This window comes from Lagenorhynchus albirostris, chromosome X (genome assembly GCF_949774975.1).
Source record: "Lagenorhynchus albirostris chromosome X, mLagAlb1.1, whole genome shotgun sequence".
NCBI lineage: Eukaryota > Metazoa > Chordata > Mammalia > Artiodactyla > Delphinidae > Lagenorhynchus > Lagenorhynchus albirostris.
This window is the reverse complement of record NC_083116.1, coordinates 22,008,821-22,024,709: the sequence shown is the minus strand read 5'-3', so window position 1 is coordinate 22,024,709 and position 15,889 is coordinate 22,008,821. Positions and strand designations below refer to the sequence as shown.

General features: G+C 33.8%; 1 pseudogene; it reads left to right on the top strand.

The window, feature by feature from the left end:
* Nucleotides 1-12,161: 12,161 nt before the first annotated feature.
* Nucleotides 12,162-15,428, top strand: LOC132513059 (Y-box-binding protein 1-like; annotated as a pseudogene).
* Nucleotides 15,429-15,889: the final 461 nt, after the last annotated feature.

The window sequence follows — 15,889 nt, the reverse complement described above, 5'->3', positions numbered from 1 at the left end:
ATCTGTGGGTGGCCTGAGGGTAGACTTCCCACCCCCCAGAACTGTGAGAAATAAATGGTATTTTTGTTAAAGCAACCCAAATGGATTAAGACAGCTGGCATATATCAAACTTATAAAAGTAAAATTAATAGCATATGGCTTAGAGGACAGCAAACAGCATAACCCTGATATATTCTAGAAGGAATTTAAATGTTGTTAATATATCAAAACAGTGAATTATCAAGAAAAGTAAATACAAAGAATTAATTCCCATAGGTTATACACACAGATGATGCATAGAATTATTTGATATATGCTTCAGTTACAATTGCATTTATTTATCTCAGTAGATCTTTCTAATATTATTTCTCTTACTATTATTCAAGGATTGTTATTTAAATTGCCATTCTACTCTGGACTGGGAGGCTAAAGCTGCTTTTTGACATCTCAGTTGTGCTATCTCCCAGAGACCAATTAAATTCATTAGTGAAGCTACACAGAAAATACATAATTAAACCAGAATCCCTTTTCAGTTTTTGCATTATCTCTACTATTATTAAACACCTGGTAACTGAGACTTCATCCATCACCAACAATACAGTTTAATTTCATTAACTTATATATTTTTGCAGCCAGTTCCCATCATCCATCTTCATCAGACTCATATGAATCAGGGTGTATAGAATACACATAACATGACATATGTTCAGTTTCTGGACTTTAATAATATTGACATATTTTTAATGTTTTCAGTCTTTTATAATGGGCCCATTTATCAACTCTGACACATCATTAGACAGACAGACACTTACTGGGCATCAGACAGATTTACACCAGCAACATCAAATCAGAGAATTAGTCTCAACCTAACAACAGTAAACTCTAAATATTTACAGAGCCTCAGTACAGTACCTTCTCTCCAAAGTCAATCTTTAAACTTCAAAGGCTGAAAATGCCTCATAAGATAAAATATTTTCCATTGCAGCAGGGAAGACATATAGTAGCAATAATGAAGACAATGTGAGAGGAAATTCCCAGTTTGAGACTTACATGGATAGAAACTAAAAATAAACACTTTCCCTCACTACACTTTGTCACTAGGCACATGTAACAAGTTGATGATTCACACATGCAACTGATAAAAACAGGGTTCTAACTTCTGCATCAATCCTTCCCTGAAGAAAATGATCATCATCTTTCAATGGCTAAAGGCTACACCCTAGTTTATTTGTTCTCATATTAAGATTACTTCACCAGTGCTCAAAAATATTTTTCAATAAATAACCAGGAGATGGCATAAATGAGAACCTGATTTTTCTGTTGTTTTTCACCTTCAGAATAATATAATAGATCAAATTCTAGAAAATTGCTGCAGCTAACTTGTAGATTTCTCTTGATGATAATTGTATAATACACAGGCTAGTGGAATCAATATTTGCAAAAACTGACCTATACGAAGGTGAAAGGCCTACTTAATGATACCATAAATACTACTGAAAGTTATGTCACCTTTTGGATTTTTCAAGACAGGGAAGTATTTAAAGCTGGGTTATTTCTGGGAGTTTTTAAAAGCCATGTTATCTGGGGAAAAAAACTTCAGTTAGTTAGAAAAACTTTTTAAAATTCTGTTTTGTGCCACAATGTCATCAGCAGTTAGTAAAAAGACTAACAATATAAGGTGTTAGAGAATGTTCAATCTCATTGTTTTACTGTAGCTCTCCAGCTTTCCCTACACCACTTGTTGAAGAGTCTGTCTTTTCTCCATTGTATATTCTCGCCTCCATTGTCATAGAGTAATTGACCATAAGCACGTAGGTTCATTTCTGGAGTCTCTATCCTGTTCCATTGAACTATGTGTCTGTTTTTCTGCCAGTACCATACTGCTTTGATTACTATATCTTTGTAGTATAGTCTGAAGTCAGGGAGCATGATTCCTCCAGCTCTGTTCTTTTTTCTCAAGATTGTTTTGGTTATTTGGGGTCTTTTGTGCTTTCATAGATTTTAAAATTATTTATTCTTGTTCTGTGAAAAATGCCATTGTTATTTTGATAGAGATAGCATAGAATCTCTAGATTGCCTTGGGTAGTATGGTCATGTTAACAACACTGATTCTTCCAGTCCAAGAACACAGTATATCTTTCCATCTATTTGTGTCTTCAATTTCTTTCATCAGTATCTTACACTTCTCAAAGTACAGGTATTTTGCCTCCTTCAGTAAATTTATTCCTAGGTATTTCATTCTATTTGATGTGACAGTAAATGGGACTGTTTCTGTAATTTCTCTTGCTGATACTTCATTGTTAGTGTACAGAAATGCAACAGATTTCTGTACATTAACTGTGTATCTTGCAACTTTACTGAATTCATTGATGAGGTTTAGTAGTTTTCAGGTGGTGCCTTTAGTATTTTCTATATATAGCTTTATATCATCTGCAAACAGTGACAGGAAGAAGTAATCTTCCTTTCCAATTTGGATTCCTTTTATTTCCTTTTCTAATCTTTTTGCTGTGGCTAGGAGTTCCAAAACTATGTTGAATAAAAGTGGCAAGAGTGGGCATTCTTGCCTTGTTCCTGATCTTAGAGGAAAAGCTTTCAGTTTTTCACCATTGAGTATGATGTTAGCTGTGGGTTTGTCATATATGGACTTTATTATATTGAGGTATATTTCCTCTATGCCCACTTTTGGGAGAGTTTTTCCCATAAATGGATGCTGAATTTTATCAAAAGCTTTTTATGCATCTATTGAGATGATCATACCGTTTTTATTCTTCAATTTGTTAATGTAATGTATTGCAGTGATTGATTCATGGATATTGAAAAACTCCTTGCATCTGTGGAATAAATCCCACTTGATCATGGTGTATGAACATTTCAATGTATTGTTGGAATTGGTTTGCTAGTATTTTGTTGCAGATTTTTGCATCCATGTTCATCAGTGATATTGGCCTGTAATTTTCTTTTTGGGGATATCTTTGTCTGGTTTTGGTATGAGGGTAATGGTGGCCTCATGGAATGAGTTTGAAAGTGTTCCTTCCTCTGCAATATTTTGGAATAGTTTCAGAAGGACAGGTATTAACTCTTTTCTAAATATTTGATAGAATTCACCTGTGAAGCCATCTGGTCCTGGACTTTTGTTTGTTGCGAGTTTTTAAATTACTAACTCAATTTTCTAACTGGTAGTTGGTCTGCTCATATTTTCTATTTCTTCCTGGTTCAATGTTCAGAGATTATACCTTTCTAAGAATTTGTCCATTTTTCTAGTTGTCCATTTTATTGGCATATAGTTGTTCACAGTAAAGGCAAATATAGAGTAAAGGTAGGAAATCATCCATACATAAAGCTAGTGGGGAGGTAAAAACACAAAAATAGTAAAATCATCTATATACACAATAAGCAGTTAAGAGACACAAAACACTTGGATGTAAAATACGATAGTAAAAACAGTAATCATTAGAGGAAGAGAATACAAATGCAGAGTTTTTAAGATGCATTTGAAATTAAAAGATTGGCAACTTAAAACAATCATGTATATATATATATATATATATATATATATATATATATATATATATATATATATATAGCTATACAAAACCTCATGTTAACCACCAACCAAAAATTTATAATAGATACACACACAAAAAGAAAAAGCAATCCAAACACAACCCTAAAGATAGTCATCAAAACACAAGAGAAGAGAGCAGTAAAGAAAGGAAATAAAAAAGACCTACAAAAATAAATCCTAAACAATTAACAAAATGGCAATAAGAACATACATATCAATAATTACCTTAAATGTAAATGGATTAAATGCTCCAACCAAAAGACACAGACTGGCTAAATGGATACAAAAACAAGATCTGTATATATGCTGTCTACAAGAGACCCACTTCAGGTCTAGGGACACATACAGACTGCAAGTGAGGGGACGGAAGAAGGTATTCTATGCATATAGAAACCAAAAGAAAGCTGGAGTAGCAATTCTCATATCAGACAAAATAGACTTTAAAATAAAGACCGTTATAAGAGACAAAGAAGGACACTATATAATGATCAAGGGATCAATCCAAGAAAAAGATATAACAATTGTAAATACATATGCACCCAACATAAGAGTACCTCAACATATAAGGCAAATGCTAACAGCCAAAAAAGGGGAAATCGACAGTGACACAATAATAGTGGTGGACTTTAACACCTAGCACATCAATAATGGACAGATGATCCAGAAAGAAAATCAGTAATAAAACACAGGCCTTATATAACACATTAGACCAGATGGACTTAATATTTATATAGAGCATTCCATCTGAAAGCAGCAGAATACATATTCTTTTCAAGTACACATGGAACATTCTCCAGTATAGATCACATGCTAGGCCACAAGGCAAACCTCGGTAAATTTAAGAAAATTAAAATCATATGAAGCACCTTTCCAACCACAACACTATGAAAATGGAAATAAACTACAAGAAAAAAAACACAAAACCACCAATGTGGAGGCTAAACAATATGTTACTAAACAACCAATGGATCACTGAAGAAATCAAAGGAAATCAAAAAATACCTAGAGACAAAGAAAAAAACAAAACACAATTATCCAACACCTATGGGATGCAGCAAAAGCAATTCTAAGAGGGAAGTTTCTAGCAAAACAAGCTTACCTCAGGAAACAAGAAAAAGCTCAAATAAACAACTTAAACTTACACGAAAAGGAACCAGAGAAAGAAGAACAAATAAAACCCAAAGTTAGTAGAAAGAAAGAAATCATAATGATCAGAGCAGAAATAAATGAAATATAGACTAAAAACACACACACACACACACAATAGAAAAGATCAATGAAACTAAAAGCTGATTATTTGAAAACATAAACAAAATCAATAAACCTTTAGCCACACTCAGCAAGAGAAAAAGGGAGAGGGTCCAAACTGATAAAATCAGAAATAAAAAAGGAGAAGTAACAATCAACACCACAGAAATACAAAAGATCATAAGAGGCTACTGAGGCTAACAATACAAGAAAACAAATTAACAGTCTGTTGCAGATATTCACGCAACCTGTTATTCTTCTGATTCTATGACAGACATACTTTTGAGTGAAATATAAGTACCATTTGGCCACCGAAAAAATCTTTACAGTCAACTGTGCCAAAAGATGTTATACAGTCTTCCCTCTGTATCCACAGTTTCTGCATCTGCAGATTCAACTGATTATGGATTGAAAATATTTGAAAAAAAATTCCAGAAAGTTTCAAAAACCAAATTTGTATTTGCTGTGCACTGGCAATTATTTACATAGCATTTATATTGTACTTACAGCTATTTATATAACATTTACATTGTCTTAGGTAATCTATACAATGGTAATCTAAACAATTGTCTATAAGTAATCTAGAAGAGATTTAAAGTATATGGGAGGATGTGCATAGGTTACGTGCAAAAACTATGCCAATTTATATAAAGGACTTGAGCATGCATAGATTTTGCTGTCCACAAGGAAGGGGTCCTGGAACTAATTCCCTGAGGATACAGAGGGACAACTGTATATTAACACTGAAAATGTCTGACACTCACTATGCAAACATCCTCCTTAAGCTTTAACTCAGAGCCATGACTGAGTTTAAGACTTCTTTAAAATAGGGTAACAATAGAATTAGGGTTTCATGGGCCCATGGATAAAAACTCTAATACTCTTCAACAGATTTAGGGGAGAATCCAGAAGTATCAACCAATTTTTAAAACAGAATTTAAGTGACTACTGCAAATTTCATAGCAATTTTTTAATTCAATGAAGACAGAAGAAATTTGTTCATTACAGCAAAAAAGGGTAAATTTCACAATTTCCAACATGGAGTTATCATATATTTTCATAAGGATAAATGAAAACATATTCGAGCATTTTACTTTACTTAATTAAGATTTATATCCCACTTATCCCCCCAAAATCTTTAGGCCGTTCTATCATAATTTACAAAGGAATCAGCACTGATAAAAATATAACTGGAATCTTGTGAAAGAGGACATATAGGGAAGAAGAAAAAATGAGGAGATGTGTAGCTTTATTTAGTGTTCATTTTTTTCAGAAAAGAAAGTAAGAAAATTAATAGTTTTTTTCTTGATTTAAAAAATATTTACTAAAATTGATATATAATTGACTTAAAACATTGTATTAGTTTTAGGTGTACACCGTAATAATTTGATATATGTATATATTTTGAAATGATTAACACAACAGTTGACATCCATGTATAGTTACCAACTATAGTATCCACATATGATTACAAACTTTTTGCTATAAGAACTTTTAAGATCTACTCTTAGCAACTTTCTGATATATAATATAGAATTGCTAACTATAGTCACCATGCTGTATATCAAATCTCCAGGACTTATTTACCTCATAACTGGAAGTTTGTACCTTTTGATAACCTTCACCCATTTGGTCCAGACCTCTTCCCCCACCTCTGGCAACCACCAATCTGTACACTGCATCCATGAGTTTAGGGTTTTTTATTGTTGTTTGTTTGTTTAGCTTCCACATCTAAATGAGATCATACAGTATTTACCTCTCTCTGTCTAATTTATTTCACTTAGCATAATGTCCTCAGGATTCATTCATGCTGTCACAAATGTCAGGATTCACTTCTATTTTATGGATGAATAATATAGCTATATATCATACATTATTAATATGAATTTAAATTATTAATTAATATTGATTAACATTATTAACTATATAGTGTTTTGTTATATATTAGATGTATGGAATATGTATCTCTCACATTTTCTTTATCCATTCATCCATCAGTGTAAACTTAGGTTATTTCCATGTCTTGGCAATTGCAAATAATGCTGCAATGAACATGGGAGTACCCGTATCTCTTCAACAGTGATTTCATTTCCTTCAGATAAACACTCAGAACTGTAATTAATGGACCATACTATAGTTCTCTTTTTAATTTTTGAGGAACCTTCAAACTGTTTTCCATAGTGGCTGTGCCAATTGACGTTCCCACCAACAGTGCAAGAGGGTTCCCTTTTCTCCACACCCTCTCCAGCATTTATTGTTTGTAGATTTTTTGATGATGGCCATTCTGCCTAGTGTGAGGTGATACCTCATTGTAGTTTTGATTTGCATTTCTCTAATAATTAGTGATGTTGAGCATCTTTTCATGTACCTGTTGGCCGTATGTATGTCTTCTTTGGAAAAATGTCAATTCACATATTTTGCCCATTTTTTAATTGGCTTGTTTGTAATTTTTGTATTGAGTTGTATGAGTTCTTTATATATTTTGCATATTAACCCCTTATCAGATATATGATTTGCAAATATTTTCTCCCATTTCATAGGTTGCCTTTTCATTTTGTTGTTTCCTTTGCAGCTTTTAGTTTGCTGTAATCCCAACTGCTTATTTTTGCTTTTGTTGCCTTCGCTTTTGGTGTCAAATCTAAAAAAATCATTGACAAGACTGATGTCAAGGAGCTTAAACCTTATGTCTTCTTCTAGAAATTTTATGATTTCAGGTCTTATGTCCTAGTCTAATCCATTTTGAGTTGATTTTTGTGTATGGTATAACATAGTGGTCCAGTTTCATTCTTTTGTATATGGCTGTACAGTTTTTCCAAAACCATTTATTGAAGAGACTATCATTTTCCCATTGTATATTCTTGGCTCCCTCATCATAAATTAATTTGCTGTATATGCATGGGTTTATCTCTGGGCTCTCTATCCTTTTCCATTGATCTATGTGTATTTTTATGCAATCATCATAATGCATTGATTACTACAACTTTATATTATAGATTGAAATCAGCAAGTGTGACATCTCCAGCTTTGTTCTTTCTGAAGTTTGCTTTGTGTGTATGTATGTGTGTATGCTTTGTGTGTATGTATGCCCACACAATCACCATACACCCATGGAGTCAAAGGAAAATAGCCCAAATACAGACACATCCTGGCAAAATAAAATATTTCAAATATTTACAAAATAATTGTTTATGCACTGAGACCTGAAAAGCGAGTTGGTTCATACAAACAGAAAAACATAAGAATCAAGCTGTCCTCAGATTTATTCTTTGGCAACATTCAGTGCAAGACATAAAGAAAGAAATATTCTGAGAATCTGAGCAGATAAAATTTGGAACACAAGCAGTTCCACCAACCAAGTTGTTTTAATGAATGAAGACAGCAGAAATCAAGCCTGAATCTGTAAGGAATTTGAAAATAAGCTATCTACTTATCTTGAAAATAAAAATTAATTAAAGGCATAAATCTATTAACTGAGCGAGGAAACAAAATAATGGAGAAGTAATAATATGGAAGAAGTTCTAGTAAAAATATAAATCAGGTATAAGTAAATTTTTAAAATAATCATACATTTTGGTTACTAAAATGGATACAAACAATTTTGGGGGTAATAGACAATAGTTTTATAACAAAATAATTTTTATATTGGTTGTACTGTATATTCTATTTCTGCATGCCTTTGGTATCATCATGGTGATTCTGCTTTCAATCTATTGCCTGATTGAAATTTCAATCTATTGCCTCACACAAATGTGCTGCTTTCTATTTTGTGGGCTAGAGTCTTCCAATTGTGACAAGATTTTGGAAGTTGTGGATCTTTTTTCCCATTGCCTTTGTTACAGGTGCATTACTTGAGGATTTAATTTGTTGGAACTCTGACCACCCTACCAATGAAGAGAGTTTTTCTATGAGGTTCAGAAATTTTTATGCAAGTTTAAGAATGAGGAGAAGCCGTGGAGAACAAGATGATCAGCCTTTCCTTTTGAAAACAATTCCTTAGGTCTGATTTTTACCTCTTCTCTAAAGGGACAATTTAGTTTAATCCAAAATTACACAGTCCTGGAAAGAATTACCAGAACATTGTAACTGGTTGTTTCATCATTTTGCTTCTTAATTTGTATGCTTTTCTTGTCGTTGCTTCCATTTTTTCCTATGCAGTCTTCTGAGAAATACATGTTCAGTATCCACATTATGTTTAGAAAAGACTACTGATTACTCAGTTTTCTCATTTCCAGGAAGATAGAATTATATTATCTGATTTTTAAAGTTTTTTGCAATTCTAAAATACTATGATGATTATAGTTTGACAGATATACTTTTCATTTACTATTCAATGTATTATATCATTATTTCTATAAATCATCCAATTTTTCAGTTAATTCAGTTCACAGAAAGAAATGTGTGGAAAAGAGACATGGTTGACTGGATTTTTCAATTTTCACTTTTCAACAGGTTGTATTTATATCATGGTGACACAGTAAAAAGAAAGGTAAGTAAAAATAATTATGTTAGGTGAAATAGAATGGGTTATAGAAATTATATATATTATATATAATACAGAAATTATAATATATCAGTTATACAATATAGAAATTATATAATACAGAATATAAATTATAATATATAATACAGAAATTATACATTATATATAATATATAATGCATTATTTATATATACTTATATAATATATATAACTCAGTCTTTTTTCTAACTTTGATAATATTATTAATGTAAAAGCAATATGTGCTAAGGGAAGAAAAATTTGAAAATACAGATAAGCAAAGGTAACAGAGTAAATGAAATAGGAAAAATCTATTTTAATTCCAACATCCAGGGATAATCATTATTGTTTTATGGTGTATTTTCTCCATTCTTTCTCTCTCTTTTACTCCCCACCCCTGGCATACTATGCATGCAATTTTATATCCTGGTCAATTTTCTCAATATTATATTATGATGTTTTTCATGTCAATAAAATTAGATGTTATCCTTATATCTCTTCCATTAACAGTCTTTTGATTTGATGTACCAGTAAATAACATCTTCTATTTTTGATATTTTAGTTTGTCCCAATTTTTTCAAGTGAACCAGCTGTAATGTATATTTTGAGAGAGCTGAAAAAATTATTCTGACATGTACCTCCTGGCTTTAAACCACTGCTTTAGTCCATATAGTATCTATTGAAGTAAAAAACATATAGATGTAGTTATAGAAATTATATATGTGTTTCCTAAATCACTATTTATCCTAAGATACTTGACTGAATAGTAACTCTTTTTCATTTCAATTTGATATGCTCTATTTATCATATACTAAATAACTAACTTCTCTTTGTCCTTCTATAATTGCTGTTTTGTTCAATTAATCTGTATGCTCATACTTGCAGTAGTATCACACAATTTTTATGATAGCTTTATGCCAACTGATTTTACATTGTGTAGGCAATTGCTATAATTGTTAGTGTACACATTGCAGCAGGAAAAATCAACCATGATAAACAGTTCATACATATGATATGTGAGAGTCAAGATTGGTAATGTCCTGACAGACACACTGATAGCTAGCAAATCCATTTACTTTAATTCATTTTGATGTGACATTTTTACTGATGGTCTTTGTACTGTTGTGTTACTTGGGCTGCTGCTCTCAATTAAGAATGACAAGCAAGAAGTGTCTCCCTAGATGTAGAAATGCAGTTCTCTGGAGATAACTCCGATGGTGAATTTAAACCCAGTGAGTCAAGAACATGGTTTTTTACTCACTAGTCAATCCAAGGGTAATTTGAGAAAGTAGAACTCTTTAAATATTTCCCTATGAGTATCTTTCCTGGTTTTGGAATATAATAAATGTTAAGAATAATGTTTAATTTGGTTCAAAAGTATGGCATTCAAAGACACTCAGAAGTATTGAACAAAAGGCATTATTTTTAACCTTGTCATTCTATCAGTAATAATAGAGCACAGGAAGATGAATAATAAAAACAGAGAAATAATATGATGATTCCATTGCTCCACTAAGAAAAAGATATAATGATTAAATAATTGAATTTTTTGTTTGTTTCTTGAATGTGACCAAAAGAAGCACAAGACATAATAAGATGTGATCTTAACATCTTTATCCATAAGGACAAATCTGAACTATAATGTGACTTCAATTTTTTCACTAAAAAAATCAGGTCCTGAGCCTAATTACAGCTTATATATTTGACTTTAAAATGCACTTTTTGTCCCTTGGGCTCCAGCAAAAATGTGTTCAATGACAAAAGAGAGAGCAAAAGAAAGAATAATGAAGAAAAAAAAATCAGAGAAGTTATATTTGTCCTTGAAAAATTGGAGAAATGTAGGTAATGAGCTAGCTTTTACTGGACTAGATGATAGTGTATACATTTTTACATTGCTTTTCTTAAATATAAAATGGTCTGTCATAAACTATTTTAGGTTTGAGACCCTATCTCTAATGCTCCACTTCAGGTTGAAAGATTTCTCAGTTCTTACTGCTTATTGGGGATTCAATAATAGGACAAATTTGTTCAAAAAGAGTAAATTGATCAACGGTATCATTAGACAAAGTGTACAATGGATAGAATTTAGACCAATTATACAAATTATGGGCTTGCTTTTTTGAAAAAACAAAAACATTAAAACTGTAATAAATTAAGGTAACTAACCATGTATAAGCTCATAAAGTCATACATTAATATTTCTCATTATACATAGCACAATTCAAAAAAATATTATTTTGAAAGATTGGCTTTGGACCCTTGTCTGAGGAACTTCAGTTGTTAAGTACCTCATTTTTGTTATAAGCCAGTTGTTTTGTGTCACTCTTAGCCTACCAATAGTGATACTATTGGCTAGGAATTTCTAATGTACTCACCTGGGCCCACAGATACTTTTCCCAACCAAAGCCAGTGTTGTGGCTGGACAGGCCCTTGTGGTTCTTATTATGATTGCAAGATGCACATCAGCAAAAATCCATCAAGGAACTTTGGGGGAAAAAAAAGATCTATTACTCACAGGTCCTGGAGGGTACGTGGCACACCCAAGGGCTACACAGCAAAGTCATGAGCAGAGAAAGAGAGAGGGAGAGGGAGAGGGAGAGGGAGAGGGAGAGGGAGAGGGAGAGCACCAACCTGGGGCTCTGCCCTTATCAGGGTCCAAAAGAGGGGTGCCTAAGGCCTCACAGGTTCACTCTTTATTGGAGAATTTAAAGCATAAGAGTGGGAATTAGAGCACGGGAAGGCAAAAGCAAGGTCACTCTCAGTAAACCTAGGTTATTCAGGGTTTTCTAAAAGGGAAACCTCATGTGTGGGGCAGCCTGTCTTTTTACTTAGCTGAGCTGTGTCATACACCTGGCAATATGTTTATTTGAGATGGATGTCTTTGAAATGGATGCCTCGGCAATCAAAAGCTTAATATCGGACACTTACGTTACAATCAAAAAGCTTAATATCAGGCAGTTACACTACAGCAGTTATGCCGATGAGGCAAGTCACCTTTGCAAAATAGGCATTAAAGACAAAGCAAAAGAAGGACATTGGTATTTTCAGGACACCTATTATTCTCCCCTCTATTCCAGAATTCCCATTACCACTGGAATTCTCTCTAAATCCAACTTTGATCATGTTCTCCACTGCTAGCTCTCTTCTGTTGGCTCTTGACTGCCTAGAGAATAAAATTCAAACTCATCCTGATAGCATGCAATGTATACACCAATATCATTGATTGAAATATTGAAATATTTTTGAAATATTTTTGATTACCTAATAGTTTATTAGGTAATCAAAATATTTTTGATTACCTAATAGTTTATTTTGATGCATTTATATCACTTTCTAGCTGTTCTGTTTGTCCAAAATGTCCTTCTTCCTCTTTAGACTTGATCGAATTCAAATTAGGGGCAGACAACATTTCTATTCATATGGCAAGGTTTATTCAACTCTTGATGCAGAATAAAACACTTTGCTTATGCTATTGTAGTATTTTTTTTTTTACTTCTATGTTGAGTTCATCATAACCTAAACTCGTTATAATTTGTCATAACTATGCCTGCCCTCACCACTAGATTGTGAGCACATTGAGAAATGGACCATATTGTATTCATCTTTGTAACTCTGTAAACAAATGTAGATTTGTATACATAGAAGGACATTATGTTTATTAAGTAAACGGTAAAGTTTATAGTGCAATCAATTCTTATGACAGATTATGGTGTGGGATAAAATAAGACAATCTTTTACTTAATCCAAGTGTCTTTAAAAGAAGCTTTGGTTGCCAAAGACCAAGGATTACAATTTCTAATATAAAATTGTAAGCATAAAGCATGTTATACAACATTCTTATAATACCAGGACATAGCACAGTGTTCAGAAGATAGTACAGGCATACGTAGTTTTAATGCACTTTGCTTTATCACTCTTCATAGACAGTGTTTTTTATATAATGAAGGTTTGTGGCAACCCTGCATCAAGCATGTCTGTCGGCACCATTTTTCCAACGGCATTATTATTTTTTTATTGAAGTATAGTTGATTTACAATGTTGTGTTAGTTTCAAGTGTATAGCAAAGTGATTCAGTTATATATATACCTATATCTAATCTTTTTCAGATTCTTTTCCCTTATAGATTATTAAAGAATACTGAGCAGAGTTCCCTGTACTATACAGTAGGTCTTTGTTGGTTATCTATTTTATATATAGTAGTGTGTATATTTTAATCTCAAACTCCTAATTTATCCCTCCCCCAGCATTATTTTTTAATTAAGGTATGTACATTGTTTTTTTTACACATAATGCTATTACATACTTTATAGACTATAGTATAGTGTAAGCATAACTTTTATATGCATTGGGAGCCAAAAATTTGTTTGACTCACTTTATTGCAATATTTGCTTTATTGTAGTGATCTGGAACCAAACTCATAGTATCTCAGAGGCATGCCTGTAGATGGCCAATGAATAATTGTTGGTAATTGATATGTGCCCTAACATAAGTTGATGCAAGGGTAAAAATGAACTTTAAAAAACAATAAAAGCACATGTACTTGCTGAATTGAATAATTCACCTAAGAAAATGTAATTGGATTAGTTATGTTTGTTAAAAGTAGTTATTTCCTCAAACATTATAATATTTAGACTATATCAACATGATGTGGGATATAAAAATCATTCTAGGTATTTCTTCTGAAAAGGGATTTAATACAAAGTATTATTAAGTGCTTTAAAAGCATTGCAAGGCTTGGAAATCAGTTGTGGAGCTCCAGCAGCTTTCAGATTCACTATAGCAATTTTGGTAAAGACAATGTAGGAAACAAGTGAAAATGTCACACTTTCCCTGCAGCTCTAACATATGTGACTTACAGGGAGGGAAGGATTCTCTGGCTGACTGTGACAATTAGTCATGTCTGGTGAACCTAATATCAACACTTGTTGCCTCCTGTAATAAGGACAAACGACTTCTTTTACTCTTCTGCTTTCTAAGTCTCTTTCTGGTACATCTCATTGGCAGAATCTAAATTATATCTAGAACCTTACTGGCAAAGATGTGAAAATGGTTCATTAGGGCAAATCGCGAGTCCTTGCATGACAATGTAGTGGCAACTGTTTCACTTAAATTTGAAGAGCAGGACCCCAGCGAGGCGCTGAGCAGCCCCACCACCGCAGCCGCCCGCCGCCCCCCCTCTCAGCGCTGCAGACCCCGAGCCGGGTCTGACGGGCAGCGGTGCAGGGAGCGGTGGCCCCGGCGACCTCACGTTGGCGGTGCCTAACGGCGGCGACAAGGTCATCGCAACGAAGGTTTGGGGAACAGTAAAATGGTTCAACGTAAGAAACGGATATGGCTTCATCAAGAGGAATGACACCAAGGAAGATGTATTTGTACACCAGACTGCCATAAAGAAGAAGAACCCCAGGAAGTACCTTCGCAGCATAGGAGACAGAGAGACTGTGGAGTTTGATGTTGTTGAAGGAGAAAAGCACGCAGAGACAGCAAATGTTACAGGCCCTTGTGGAGTTCCAGCGCAAGGCGGTACATGTGCACCAGACCGTAACCATTATAGACGCTCTCCACATCGCAGGGGTCTTCCACTCAACCACCAGCAGAATTACCAGAATAGTGTGAGTGGGGAAAAGGATGAGGGATCGGAGAGTGCTCCCGAAGGCCAGGCCCTACCGCAGGCGAAGGTTCCCACCTTACTACATGCGGAGACCCTATGGGTGACGACCACTGTATTCCAACCCTCCTGTGCAGGTTGGAGGGTGCTGACAACCAGGGTGCAGGGGAACAAGGTAGACCAGTGAGACAGAATATGTATCAGGGTTATAGACCATGATTCCACAGGGGCCCTCCTGGCCAAAGACAGCCCAGAGAGGACGGCAATGAAGAAGATGAGAAAAACTCAAGGAGATGAGACCCAAGGTCAGCAGCCGCCTCAATGTCTGTACCGCCGCAACTTCAATTGCTGACGCAGACGCCCAGAAAACCCTAAACCACGAGACGGCAAAGAGACAAAAGCAGCCTATCCACCAGCTGAGAATTCATCTGCTACGAGGCTGAGCAGGGCAGGGCTGAGTAAATGCCCACTTATCATCTCTACCATCATCTGGTTTAGTCATCCAACAAGAAGAAGTGAATATGAATAAGAAATGAACAAAAGATTGGAGCCCAAGACCTTAAGTGCTTGCTTTTTGCCTGTTGACCAGATAACCAGAACTATCTGCCTTATCTATGCAGCATGGGGTTTTTATTATTTTTACCTAAAGACGTCTCCTTTTGGTAATGAAAAACATTTTTTTTAAAGCCTTGTTTTTCTCAGTACACTGTTAAAGGTTTTTAAATTGTTTAATATCTGGTCAAGTTTGAGATTTTTAAGAACCTCATTTTTAATTTGTAATAAAAGTTTACAGCTTGATTTTTTTTTCAAAAAAGTCAAACTGCAAGCACCTATTAATAAATATCTTAAAAATTAAATTAAAAAAATTTAAAAAAAACAGCACGATGCAAAAGAAGTCTTAATAATGAAAACATAATTATGGAAGTTTAAGGTAATTAGGAGATAATATCAGGAAGTTAAAAATAAATACCATTTTCAACCTAGCACACA